Genomic DNA, 14869 nt, shown 5'->3' with positions numbered 1-14869 from the left:
AAATTCTGTGTAAAATATTTTAATATTCAACTGATATAAACTTTAAATTAAAAATAATTTCACTATTTAAATTGAAAATTTATTGTGCGTTAATTTGTTTAAAGTAAAAAAATATATTTGCGGAATCCTTATCAGTGTCTTCTACTCTTGTAAAAATTAAATTTGTGTGAATATTTATTTAAACGAAAAGTGTTAAATGTGAGTTTAAAATAATTGTAAATAAAACTCGTTTTTAAATTTGTATAAATTAAACGGCATTAAATTGTAAATTTAAATAAAAATTGAAAATTATATAAAAAACGTGTAACTGCCGCAGTAAAGCAAAAATTTTTTTAATTTTTAGTCGTCGTCGTTTTTCCTTTTTTTTATTTTAACGGATATAACCGCAGCGCGTATGCAACATCACAAAACATCGACTACATCGACAACTACAACTACAACAACAATGTATTTATTGTAATATTATTAAGTATATTATCAGCAACAATAACAACAATAACAACGAAGTGGTGGGGAACTGCACTCAGAGCCGCTCCACCAAAAAATTAAAAAATTTTTAAACTAAGGCAAATCCCATTGTTCCAATCATTGGAGAAAAAAAATTATTTATTTTATGTGAAAAAAAAAATTTATGTTGCATTTTTGTGTTTAAAAAAAAAAAATTTGCTTAAAAAAGTTTAATTATATTAAAAGAATTTTCCCAAAGTTAAAGTTTAACATTTCGGCAACATTTTACCAAGCAAAACCAGCCCATCTGTTGACAAAAAATTTAATTGTGGATTAAAACGATAAAGTAAGTCAAATTTTAAAAAATTAAATAAGAATTTAAAAATGAATTTCATCTTCATCTCATTGTAATTAAGTACCACAGGCAGATTATTTTCAATATATACAGAATTTTTCCTACTAAGTGTATACATAGGCTCTTTCCGACTTCAGCTTAAATTTAATCTTTAAAATTATGTTTGACTAAATTGGTTCCCATATCTTCCGCGAATGCCTACCTACCTGTTTGTGCCTAACTCAAAATTTGACGGTCAACCTTTAAAGTTAGAATTCAACATCTGTAGTAATTAGTACAAATGCCGATTTAAGATACAATGCTGTCTTGTTTGAAAATAAATTTTATGCCTCAAACGTGCCATGAAAGTCGCACTAATCTTTTTCACACAAAATTAGCAATGATTAATTGTCCATCGATTCTTTACTTTTGTTTATAGTCAATAATATATAACCATATATACACATATACGAGTATATTTGATTGTGAATAAAATATAGACATTAAAAAATATAAGCAGTTTTTTTCTTTTAATTTAAGTTTTTCTTAAGTCGAAGAACATAAGTCAGTGCCAGGCAGTTTTTGCTAAATCACTTTTAAAATCTTAATTAAGTAATTATATTATTCTAATTATCATTTAAAAAAATATGTTTATAGGATTTAACTTTATATTTAACTTGTTTTTGTTTTTTTACAATTAAAAAAATAAATAATAAATAAACTATTTATTAGATTATAATGTTTATTAGATGCAACTACTTATAAAGATGCAAGTAAAAAAAACAAAATAATTATAACTTTAGCTAAAAACTTGTAATATTAAATCAAGTGCAAATTTTATTTACTAAAATTATTAATAAAAATATTTATTAATATTTTTTATATAGTATGATAAAAAAAACTATTTTGAGTAAAGAAGGTGATAATTGTGAGGGAAATGTTTAAGCTAGTCACAGAGCTGTTTCGGATAATGACAAATATCCATCATTAGTGGTCTACTTCCAAGAACCCGGAAGAATTTTTGCGTGTCTTTTGACAAGAAGCCTATTTTGAATAAAGACGGTAATAATTGTGAGAAAAATGTTTAAGCTAACTATATAGCTATTTTGGATATTCTCAAATATCCATCAACAGTGGTTCTTGGAAAGAGACCACTAATAATAAAAAGTATTTTTGTATGTCCTTTGACAAGAAACCTATTTGGAATAGAGAAGACAATAATTGTGAGAAAAATTTTTAGGTTTATCATATAACTGCTTCGGATATTGTCAAATAACCATCATCAGTGCACTTTTGAAATAGACAACTGATGATGAAAAGAGTTTTTGTATGTCTTTTGTAATTAAATATAATTCGTATAGAAAAAGGGGTTTATAAAATTTCTAATCTGACCATATATGTTAGGTATTTTCATCAATAGTAGTCCTTAGAAGCAAACCACTGATGAAAGAAATAATTATTTGTCTTTTGAAAAGAAACCTATTTTGAAGAGAAGACAGCGCAATTGTGAGGAATATTTTTAGACTAATCATATAGCTATTTCGGACACTGTCATATATCTATTATGGTCTGTTTACAAGGGTTATTGAAAACATCTACTGGTTAAACTGTCCGAACAATATAAGTTGTCTGTATAGAATTATTATACAGCAAGTGTCCAAGGCATACATAAATTCCATAATTTATAAAAAATGTCTATCACATGACAAACCCTTCCTAGCACTGAACATCTATATTTACATAAATATTAAGAATAATAAACTACATGACAAAAATAAAGCACCGGTTTTGGGTTATACGAAACTGTAAGGCTCAAAACTGCAGTCCGATTTTTCCTAAATATGAGAATCTATTGCAATAATTGTTAAAATGTTTAAAAGTAGAGGCTTATAAGAATTAATAAAAATGATATTTTTAAGAGAAACATACAACACAGTTTTGATTCCTTTGGGACCTAAGGTTGCTTTAAAAAACATTTCACCACCAAACAATCTATTTTGTAATTGTAAATACTGAATATCTATTTTTAGTCTATTTGGTTTATTTAAATTAATTTTTACATCATAATCATGGAACCTATAGTTAAAAAAGCGAGAGTCAAAGGCTTATATACAAATTAATTGATTTTCTATTTCGTATAAAAGGTCTTAGAGAATTAATCTAAGTTTTTTTTATTCCAAAACCAGTACCCAAAATAAGATAGCTTATTTCTGGGGTTGATATCCATTTTACTCTTGATAATTTAATTTTCTATAAAACGAAACATTTAATGGATCTGTTGGGTTCTTCACTTTTGCACTTTCGCAGATATATCTATATTTCTATAGTTCAGAAAATCTAAACTAATCTTATCTGTTTAATTGTAAACATCAAAACATTATATCAAGATTGCTGCTCTTAAATACGTCAAACTTATTCGAACCCTCAAGACCTGTATCTCAGTATTTTTCTATAAGTTAAAATTTTTGAATTTAGTTTACTGTTCAATATTAAATATATTTTTCAAGCCCTTATAGAGATATTAGCCTTATGCTTGGATTGTTGACGAATCATTTATCGTTCAGGAAATTATGATTATATACAAATTTCCCTTTACTGACGCTTGAAGCAGGTACAGAGAAGTGCGAAGAATAAGTTTCATATCGAGTTTGTTATTATTCAATATATGTGCCAAGTATATAAGCCTTACTAGGGACTAAACTTTAGGAAGATCTTAACCAACTACATGACCGCTCATAGTAGAATATCTTAGGTTTCATTTGGTTTAAATGAGCTTTAAGTTGATGCTGTTTCGAGAAGCATACTATTTAAATCTACTTTTGTTATTATCCAACACATTTGAAAACATTTCAAACTTGCTAGGGACTTGGTTTTGTAAAAGATCTTAGTCAACTACAAGATTCTAGGCTATTAGCTTAGGTGTTAGCTGCGACAGGTTTGAATTGTCGCAGCTCTAAGAAGAAGATGGTGTTATAAATCGACTTTTATTATCAATTAATAGACTTGAAAAGCATTTTAAATTTACTATGGACTTGGCTTTTTAAAAGAGTATCTCGGGCTTCAATTTGGTTTAAAATCATTTTAAATTGTCGCAGCTGTAAGAAAAAGAAATATGTTGCTCTAAATCTTTTTTTGTTGTTATCCAACATATTTGGAAAGCATATCGAACTTATTTCAGGAACTTAGTTTTTTAAATGATCTTGGTCAACTATAAAACCTCTCTTAGTAGAGTATGTAAGGTCTTAGTAGAGTATGGTTTGAAATAGTTTCAAATTGTCACAGCTATGAGAAGAAGATGGTAAGAGTTTTAAATCGTTGTCTCTTGCAATCGTTGTTATCCAACGCATGTGCAAACTGTGAGGATCTTAGAGGACCCAGAGGATCTTAATCAACTACAAAACTTCCTCGAGTGGAGCATTTGAGGTTGCTTTCTTGACTCAAAATAGCTTCAAACCAAATAAAATGTATACGGCAACATAATAGACTTCTAGGCCTAAATTCATTAACTTAGACCTTTGTGAATCTTGTTTAGTATTTATCATATATGCGGTAGAGACATCCATTAAAACTGTACGTATTTGTCATACACTTCAGGTCCTTAAAAATTCTTCTGTTCAATTCTAGTACCAACTCAATTGATGATATTTTTCTTATGTTGTACTAGTGACTATTTAGATTACTCATTTTTGTAGTTGACAAAATGGTTGACCTTAATTGAAAATTGAGCTTTCAAATGAAAAATATTGTTGAATTCTTATTTAAAATAATTTAATGTAATTGATTTCAATTGAAAATTGAATTTAAAGTGTTTTAAAACCCTTTAGCCGCTCTCAGTTTGCATTCACTGATTGCGCCTAATAAAGACTTAAGTTATTTGTTATTTAACTTAATGGCTTGACTAGAAAGCGTTACAAAATTTGAGGAAAACAATTGAGGGTAATGGGTTATACCATACATACGAGTAGACTCATATATGCCCCAAATGTCGTATATGCCTTGTTTGACACTTTTGCTCCCAAATCGAAAGTTTTCGAAGAAATTGTAGGTGTCAAAGATGTGCGCACTCGGCTAAATTTAAAAACGCGCTGCACCTAATTTATGAAATTAAAAGTGCTGATGTGCTGCATTGTTGGTGTGCTGAAGTGCTGTAGTGCTGTATTGCTGATGTGCTTTATAGTTGTTATAAAGTCTGGAAGAGAAATTGTGTTTGTGACTTATTTTTGGCGGGTCACCCACATAGAATGCACGAGTATCACGAACATGAAGTGGGGCAAATTGACTTCAATTATACAATATACATCATAAAAAAGATAAATTTATGTTTAAGCACAAATAGAGATAAAACAATGTAACTTAAGCTTAGTTGAGCCAACAAAATTGTGAAATCGAAAGTGTTGAAAGATTTGTGATATAATTGAGTGACTAACAAAAAATTTACTACGAGTGTGGGTTGGCTGGCAGCTCTAAATAGAGCGCAGATTAAGAATTTGTTGTTAATTTTTATTTAGTTTTTTTGTTTTTTTTTTTGTTTCTTGATTATTTTTGTAGTTCACAGTCAATTATTGCCTTGAAAAGTGCTAAAAACAAAACGTATTTTACAAGCGTCGTATTGAAATGGTCGTATTTGCTTTTATTTTATCAAAATATTCACCGAAAATAGGTCAAGTGTGTTGAAAGTGATAAATTTGCACAATTCGATTTGGTTTTTGTGCTAAATTATTGATGAATTTTTTAGTTTTTAATAAAATTTTATAGTTCATGTAAATTCAGATACAACCATACAAAATTATTTTGTACTCGTATTATATCTTTTGTTGAACAATATCATTTTGATTCAATGAACTCAATCGATATGTTGTCCTTAATTTGCTTACGACTGCATTAAAATTGCATTTAATCTGCACAATATTTGTATCTGTTGATATATAATTAGTTTATATCTGCACTAATAAATATTTATATAATCCAATGTTAATACAAAATTACTATTGTTTAATTCGATGTAGCATATGTGTACACATATCCGATATAAACCGTTGCTGTAGTTTAACAATTTTAATAATATAATAATGTTAAACATGAATTTAATTTGTTTTAATATTTAAAGAGAAGTTAACTTGTAACTTTTCAATAAATGATTTCTCTTTTAATTTGTCCAATTTATTTGCATTTCTTTGAAGACATTAAGCAATATTTATGAGCAAATAAGATTTGGACATTGGGAGAAAACCAACAATTGCGACTTGGACTATTCAAATTTTTTGAACATGATTTTATCTTACCTTAGTAACTTATTTAACTAATATTTTTTTAAAACAAAGTAAGCTTAACGAAGATAAAAATAAGTCCAAAGCGAAAGAGTTCGAGTCGGACCAAAGCAGAGATGTATATTATACGCTAACTCTTTCCACGTCATTGTCAAGTACTAATTTATATACTTGATATTATACGGTAAACGGTTAAGGTTAGACTAAGGACAAGATCCATTTGATGTGCTAAGACTTTCCATTTCTTTAGCTACTATGGTTATACCAAGATCACGGTAAAGTAATGATTACAAACTGAAAATAGTTTATGAAATCAATTCTTATTTACTAGTAAGCTATGTAACAATATTCTACTATAATGTAAATCACTGGCACGAAAATAATGTGGTGAACCTCTTCTGAAATCGATCAACAAGGCGATCCTAAAGATCCACTAAGACCTATTTACTCTTTGTTTTACTATTTAAGAAACTTAGAGGTTTAAAAACCATATTTGAAACTTTGACAAAGCCTAAAATGCTTAGAGTGAAGTTCTTGAGTTTGGCAAAATATTCAGAGTTTAAAAGAAGCCATTAAAGTTATAAAATGGTGCCTCAAATGGGTGGTGTCGTAACGAAGTATATAGTTACCATACTCATCGTTCTCTCCACAACTGTGGAAGGAATGATTAAACGGGATTTTCAATCTTCTACTATGTTTTCTTAATGGGTAGTGATGCGTAAACGACCCTACCACAAGACTGATGTCTTTATGGGATATCTTTATAAGGCTTCTGGGATTTTTCCTAACACACGCCGTACTAAACCTTTTAGTAGGACTGCATGTATATATAATGTAGAGGTTTGCAAATATTCGAATAGTGTGATTTCTAGGAAGTATTGTTAGAATCATTTAGTGTGTATCAGTATAATTTATATATTTTTGTAAATAAAAAAAAAAATTTATAAAAGAGATAAGTAAGCATCTCATTGAACTAAAAGCGTTTTAAGTGGGATTTGAGTATATTTCAAGTAAAACAATGTTTCTAATTCTATTATAGATATTAATAAGAGCAGCTATTCCATTGTCTATTGTTAAAAAATACGCTTAATGCTATTAAAGATTAATAAAGTTAAGTTTAAATATTTTTGTAAGCATTTATATCTTAAAATATTTAACTCTTTTAGAGTAAGTTTATTAACATTTTTAGATAATTTAAATCAGTTAAAAAAGCATTTTTGGTGACGTTTTCATATTATTTCTATATACTTATACACATATAAACAAGTTCAAAAACTATAGTAAGTAAATTTTTATTAAAATTTTATATAAAATTGCATTTTAACGTTTATTTTGACGAAAAAAAATACAATTCTTAAAATAAACTATTATTTGCAATAGATAGGTATTTTGAAAAGTAATAAATTACAATAATAAAATTTTATTATTTATTGATTAATTTAATTAATAAATATTAATTTGAAATTTTATTATAATTTTCATACAAAACCATATATATATAAGTTAATATACTTATAAAGTATATTATAAAGGCCTTTATAAAGGCTTTTAATAAATATATATATACTTATAAATTTTACTATTTCACTATATGATATAGTGCGAAAAAAAATTACCACATATCGTCATAAATCTATAAAAACCCAAATAAGATTACAGTGTCAAAAAGTCATTATTTTTTGTATCTTCAAGGTGAACAAACAATCGTATCTGAATGAGATATTTAAAAGTCTTTATAACTTAAACAATTACTGCTATTAACAGAAAGTTTACAGAGTCTTCGCAATTTACCTAATGTCAGTTCTGTTATTGACTGCAAGAACAGCTTCCATTGCAACCAAATTTTTTATTGTTTCTTTAGCCTCATTTAAAATAATTTATTGATTTACTTCTTAAATCTATCTTCTTAAATGATATAATACAAAGAAACATATGTTCTTATATATATAGCCATGTAAATAAATAAGTAATTATTTTTAAATAAACTATACTAAAATTAGTTTATTATTCAAAAAAATAACAACAACAAACTAAATATGTGCAGTACAAACTTTAATTATCCCTGCGGTAAATAATGCATGCGTTGTAATATGATTCTTAGCTAAGTAAGCCTAGTATACAAAATGCTACTTAAGTTCATTACTGCTGGGCTTAACGTGTGTGCTTGTATGTTACTCTGCTTTTTTATATTTTATTTGTGTTTTTTTTAATTTTATTTTGCTTGTTCTGAGCTATTCATTTGATTATGTTGTTTATTTTTATTGAAGCCGCATTTAAGTGCAATAACGCTACTAAAAGTAGCAGCAGCAGCCGTAATTCTACCAACAACAACCACAAAAACTGTAACTGCAATGACAATAATAATAATAATAATGAAAACAATAACAGGTACAACAATAACAGAAAAACATTGCGGCAACATCTGCTGCAACATTCTGTGTCGGCAACATAATTAAATTATATTTCCTTACTTCCTCGTAATAAAAATAATAATATTGACAAAGCCAAAGACAATTATGATGATGTTGACGCTGCGAGAGAATGGCAATAATAATAATAATGATTATCATTATGACGATGTATATACAAATTCTTTTTTAAAAATCTTTTTTTTAATTCAAAAATTTCTTTCAAACAGATTATAAATGAAAATTTGTTTGTAAAATTGTATTAATGTGGCTGACATAAAAAAGTCTCAAGCAAACAAAAAAAATTTTAATTTACTGGTAATTTTTTATAATTTTTTTTTTTCAAATTATTTTTTATAATAAATTAAGCAGTTTATTAAAAAAATAACTTATGCCCACACGCATAAATAAATAAGTGTGCTTACATTTTAATTAAGGCATTTTATGAATTAATTTTTTATTTTAAATATTTGACATTTGTACATTTGAATGTACAATATATATATGTTTATACACATATGTTAATAACATTTTAGTTGGTGACATTTCATCAATTTATGACAGTGAGAAATTCGCATTCACACCTCATGATTTTGACTCTGTCACAAAAAAATTTTTGAACAATTTCTGACGTTTTAGTGAAAAAAATTTTATATAAAAACTAAATAAAAATATGAAAATAATATAAATGAAATAAGAATGTTTTTTCTAATAACTTGTTATAAATAAATATGAATATAAAATACATATGATTTGAATTTATGTCAGAATAATTTTAATAGTCTACTGTCATATACAAAACTTCTACTTATTATAAATTAAGATATATGTTTTAATTTTTTAAACGAAAAAGAAAAAACCACATATTTGCTAGACTGACTTTAGTTCCTAAATATATTATACAAATGACAATATAGCTTCCACTTAAATATATGTTAATGGAAAATATTTTATATGTTGCCACTTCATATATCATTTTATTATTGATATATAATTATTGAAATTTCTATTGATTTTAAGGGATTTTAAGAGAAAAAATCATCGGTTACATAGTCCACAGAATAATGGCAATGAGATTTAATCTCAGTAACATTTTTTATAAGGTGAGGTATAAGGTGTATGAGGTGAAAGATTAATATTAAACCACAATGACTACTTCAACATATTATGACTATAATTATGAGTTTAATAAATCCCACTTCTTTTCTTACTTTACCTGTAAAACTCTTTGAGAAACTTTTTGATAAGAAAGACATCCCAAAGCTGTAACGAACCATGCACCAATATATAATATAGTGAATATTAATAAAGTAGGATTATGACAGTAAGAACGACATAGACTGTAAAACCGATTTCAGCTATATTTTTGGTGTGTCATTTATTGTTATGTAGTGGCTTTTCTTAATAAAATTGACTATATTATATTTACTTTATTATATTGTATGTCATATAATATATATTCTTTATCCTATCTATAACATAACTAAAAGCAAATTTAAAAAGTTCTAAATGAACTTTATATCTAAAATTTGGTTAAAAATATTTGAAAGAGTTTTCAGTCTATATATATATCTTATCACTGCATATGTTCAAACTTTTACTTTCAATTATATTGAAATTAATTCTAGTTTATTCACTACATCCAATTGAATATAAAGGGTTGACATAGCTTTCCTCGTTTTCTATACTTGTGTCGGCATTAATATCACTTTATTATAATATTACTGCTTATATTATCTTATTAAAATGTTTCTCTTACACAAGATTGACTATATCTATATAAAAAATGTATCAAATGAGTGCCAATTTAAGGTAGCTATCGATAGTTGCCTTAAGTTTATATATTTTACAGTATATATATTTTACATATCCGTTTGGTTAGAAGAATACAAATTAATCCATATTTGTCCGATGATTTAGTCTTTCAGTTAGCAGTTTCCTGTTCTGAGTCAACATATTTATATTAAAACCTTATAGTATTAATTGTCAGATATCCTATAATGGTATATGTTACTGCTCCATCGTTATGGAAAAAGTATTGCCAGAAAGACTGCAATAGGTGTTTGACAATAATAGTTGATATATCATTTAATAAAATATTTTTTCACTATAATGAATCGTTTTTTATTTCAATTAGAAAAATCGAAATAAGTTCCGAATAATTTTATAATTACAGTACATAAAAAAGACAATTTAAAGAAATTATGATAACCGTTTTACTACTTTAAAATAAAAAGAAAATCGTCTTTCATTCTTAAAAGAAACTCAAAATTCCTTTCCATACATCCTTATAATAACTCTGTATAAAAAGTACTATTTCAAGTAATTATGTTTACCACTTTACCATTTTAAAACACGATAAAGATTGTCTTACATGTTAAATGAAAAAAAAAAGAAACTCTTTTTAGAACATAACATAATAACAGTCTATATAAAAGACAATTCCAGAAATTACGATTACCACTTTTCCACTTTAAAATATCAAAAGCACCCAAGTTCCTCATATACTACATGTTTTTACTAAAATGTCCTAATTTATTTCTACAAAAAAGCTAAATTCCTTGTATAACCTATGGTTCAGAAAGGTAAAATAAAACTATATTATTTATATTCCAACACAAAATTGACCAGAACTACCTAAAATACTCCAAATCTAATTAGCGACATAAACTGGCCAAAATTTTAAACCAATATATACAATTATATTTGATTAAATAAAGTTAACTAAGATGTATTTGGTAAATACTCAGAATAGATTGCAAAATATATAAAAATATGAGTACATGCAATAATGAAGTCTTATGAAAATGGAGTGACTAATTAAAAATTATGATTATCTCATTTTCATAATAGAGTTAACCGCAAAATGGGTCTATGACCCTGGAAATTAAGGTTGATTGTTTATTTAGAATCTTTCCAGTATATAACATAAACATTTCCACATGACTGGTTCTGAGCTGTGCAACCTGTAAATCACGCTACAGGTTTTTGTTGTTTCATTTTAATTTCAAATTAAAAATTATGTTAAATATTATAATTAATCTTCACTTTACTTTTAACACCATTAAACGTAAGCGCACGAAAAAGCGATGCTGGTTCTATGCAAATTAGAATTAATTTTGAACGCAACGAACTGTAACCGCAGCAGAGCACAATCCATGCACAAGACCACGGTTCAGTACAGAGAACACTGCATCGCGGTACACATCATGGCACACTGTCACCGTAACACATCACATCAAATCGGAAAGATCCTCCACAAAAAACCAAAAACAAAAACACAATAATAATGTAAGCCATGATAAAAGCAAAAATATATTACACATAATGCCACATGCGTAAAGTACGTACATAAAGAGCTCCGGACAAATCAGTCAAGTATAAAAATTACCTACTAACAAATAGCAGCAACTACTACCTCATATATATCATACGAATACAAATGTATCTATCTACATACAGCGTATGTGCCTTTGTATGTAACCACATTTGGTTGCAGATAAGAGTAGGTATATGCAATATTTTGTTGCTTCCGGTTTTTTGTTCTGCTGGCATTGCTTAGAAGCGAGGTTCTTACATGCCCAGCAGTACGGAGTAATACGGAGTAATATGGGTAAAATGGTAAAAATGGAAAGAACGGCCATAAACATTGCTGCCCTTTTCGAGGTAACTTTTTAGTAATTTTTAGTTAAAATATAACGTTCGTCGACACTTTGACGCGACGTTCAACCTGAGTGCAGATACATGAGCATAAACAACAGTTTGCTAGATTTAAGCTACGCTAGCGTTTCAGTAGGGCTTTGGTTCCATTTAGGTTCCAACGAAAAGTGCATGTGAAATTATTACATTGTGCCGCAAATGAGTCAGTGACTGCATTTTAAATTAAGAGAAAAAAAAATTAACACAACAACAACAACAACAACAATGGTATTGTAAAAAGTAAAGTGCAGTAGTTGTATGGGAAAAATAGTAGATATATAGTAGTAAGGAAGCAATATTTACCTATAGTCATAAAGAGCCATATAATCAGATGGGCGCAACAGGTTATTGCATCGGTAAAGAACAGAACAGAACAGAATAGAACATTTACATTTATGTACAACAGATATTAGATACTAGATATGTTGAGTCATTGTTTGGGCAGACAGAAACATTAGTTACATACCCACAAACAATTGCTTGGACACAGTAAATTAAGCTAAAAGCCAACTACGTAATATTTAAGAAGATTACTTATTACTCTGTTGATTTGGTATGGTTTGGTTTGGTTTGGTTTGGTTGGGTTGGAAATAGAATAGGTAGGTATGGGATGAGATGGGAAAAATTCCCTTTGATTGTACAAGTGGAAAACGTGCATCGCGATTAAGTCAGAGAAAATTCTGTGAACAAAATATAAAAACACTAACAAAAATAGTTAAAACAAAAGTGGAAAAAAGCTGACTTAGCAAATGAGTGAAGCAACCGCAGTGGAAAAGCCAGATACTGTATATCAAGCCAAAACGTAGAGTAAGCAGAGCGTGGAAAAATACTACTTGGAAAATGTTTAATTTCCACTTATACATATGTTATATAGTAGACTTAGCTTATATACTTGTATGTTGTTGTTTTTTTTTTCTTTTATTTTTGCTTGTTTGAATATATTTTTAGCTTCCTTACAACAAACCTTAACCATGATAATGCATGTGCTGCAACAGCAGATTGAGATACAAATAACTTGAATTGAAGTTGGCGCCAAGTAAATGTGTTGCATGCCAGCAATTGAGTTTTATAATCACGATCATATGCCGATTATTTTTATTAAAAATATTTGCGCTTACGCTAATATTGCTTTCATGAATAAAAAATAAAAATAATTTATAAAAATAAAAATAAGAATAAAAACTGTGGTTTATGAAATAAATTGGAAGATGCAAAAGTTTCTCTTTCATTGAACGAAAATAAATTTGCTTGCTGTGAATAGTCGCACTTTGCAAAGCACAAACATACACAGCACCTTACAGACAGACAGACAGACGGACAAACAAACAGACAGACAGTATCTTCCTACTTGCTGTACAGATACAGATACACATGGAATTGGCGCGTCCACATGTGCTAATCTAAAGCATTTTATCTCATTCATGTTTGTTTGTTTTGGAGTTGGTTGCGTTCAGCTTTGTGTTTACTTGGCGCTCGTGTGCATTTCCGATTACAGCTCACAGATACTTTTTAACAATGTTTTTAATTTGATGGCAATGGCAGTTTAAAGCGACCGCAGGAAGAATGTAAACAATCCTATCGGTAGCCTACAAACGATTTAAGTAAAAATTAAATAATAAATAAAGTGAAGTTAATAAAACCAATAAAAGAGTTAAAAATATAAAAAAAATCCCACAGCTCTCTCAGCAAGTGCCTACTATGTAAATACACAAATCCTAAATCCATAATATAGGCACCAGCTATTCATAATCAGTGTCATCAAAGTACAAATACCACTTGTAATCATATCGTACTATGAGTCTCTAACAGTATCTGTTGTTGTTGTTGTTCATGGTACGCTTGGACTTTAGTGATTAACGCCAATAGACTGCAAAGTGCAACAAATGTTTTGCCACAATTTTTTTAACTAGAATTTTCTTCATTCTCATGTTTTGTTTACTTTCTCGTTTCAAGAAAACTTCAGTATCTTATAAATACACAGCGCAACTTCAAATCTACTGCAGCACTCCCGTTGCAGTTGCAAGTGCAGTACACCACTGTCTGTTTGCCTGTTTGCCTGATTGTCTGTCTGTCTGTCTAGGACGGACTTAGGCAACATTGGCGGTCGCAAATATTTTATTTTTATTTTTCGTTTTCGAACTAATCGCCCACTTAGTTGTAACTTAGTGCTTAGCGGAGCCACTTTCATGGTTGTTAGTTGGACATCTGCTCGGAGTTCATTCAACGCTTGGTTCCCATGATCTGTAGAACCCTTTTTTGTGCATGTGTGCCTCAAAGGCAAAAGCTAACTGAAGAAATATAAATAAATAAAGTAAAATAAAAAAAATAAAATTAAATTTGTTATAGCCACAATAGCAATATAAAGTTTGTTTTTTTTTTATTTTTATTTTTGCCCTAGAGATGCCGTAATGTCGATGATGACATTTGTTGTTACTGTATCCATAGTTGTGTTGATCTTGTAATCGTTTCAAAGAAATGAGTACACCAAAGGAAAATTCTTAGTAAAAATTTGGTGTACGATTAAATTTTTAAAAAGTCCAAGAAAATTGTTTTCTAAAACATATAACACAAATGATTTTTTGAATATACCATACTATCAAAAAACTAGTAAGTGGATATCAAGTAGTATACAGAATAATAAGTCGAAACATGCTGGAGATTTCGAAGCTCCAATCAATATATAGTAAATATAGTAATAATTTTTTGAATATTAA

General features: G+C 28.2%; 1 protein-coding gene across 1 annotated transcript in view; it reads left to right on the top strand.

Annotated features, from left to right (window-relative positions):
* Positions 1-658: 658 nt before the first annotated feature.
* LOC119669243 (protein folded gastrulation) overlaps positions 659-14869 on the top strand; it is a 63606-nt gene continuing 49395 nt past the window's right edge. Inside the window, exon 1 of the mRNA XM_038079067.1 lies at positions 659-793. The gene's annotated coding sequence lies outside the window, so the exon portion shown is untranslated. The remainder of the gene's footprint in view (positions 794-14869) is intronic.

This window comes from Teleopsis dalmanni, chromosome 1 (genome assembly GCF_002237135.1).
Source record: "Teleopsis dalmanni isolate 2A chromosome 1, ASM223713v2, whole genome shotgun sequence".
Lineage (NCBI taxonomy): Eukaryota > Metazoa > Arthropoda > Insecta > Diptera > Diopsidae > Teleopsis > Teleopsis dalmanni.
The sequence above is the reverse complement of the archived record's forward strand: the minus strand, read 5'-3'. Positions and strand labels throughout refer to the sequence as shown.